This window comes from Apis dorsata, unplaced genomic scaffold (genome assembly GCF_000469605.1).
Source record: "Apis dorsata unplaced genomic scaffold, Apis dorsata 1.3 scaffold_586, whole genome shotgun sequence".
NCBI classification, from domain to species: domain Eukaryota; kingdom Metazoa; phylum Arthropoda; class Insecta; order Hymenoptera; family Apidae; genus Apis; species Apis dorsata.
Genome location: NW_006263793.1, coordinates 259 through 590, shown reverse-complemented (window position 1 = coordinate 590; position 332 = coordinate 259). Strand labels below are relative to the sequence as shown.

Here is a 332-nt window from a genome sequence, read left to right as displayed (position 1 = left end):
GAGAGAGAGAGAGAGAGAGAGAGAGAGAGGGGCTCCTTCGATTTCGAGAATAATCCTCGCGTCGAGGAGGACAATCGACTCTTAATCACCGTGGATAGTTATCTCGACGTAGATAATCGCACGGTTTACCGTACCGCTCCCACTCCCGGTGTAATAATCACGCGAAAGTAGGAAATGACGTTGCAACGTGTCCCGGATAATCGAGCGTTAATTATAACCAAGAAATATGTCAACCGAATGATAATTCATTCCCTCGTTACGTTCTCTTCCATCCTCCTTTTCTTCCACCGTCACCATCACGCACAATCGTCCCCTTAATTAATCCCCTTAAT

General features: G+C 46.4%; 1 protein-coding gene across 1 annotated transcript in view; it reads left to right on the top strand.

The window, feature by feature from the left end:
- LOC102675019 (T-box protein H15-like) overlaps positions 1–332 on the top strand; it is a gene marked incomplete at its 3' end in the record, with an annotated part of 6550 nt that overhangs the window by 5966 nt on the left and 252 nt on the right. The window lies entirely within an intron of this gene.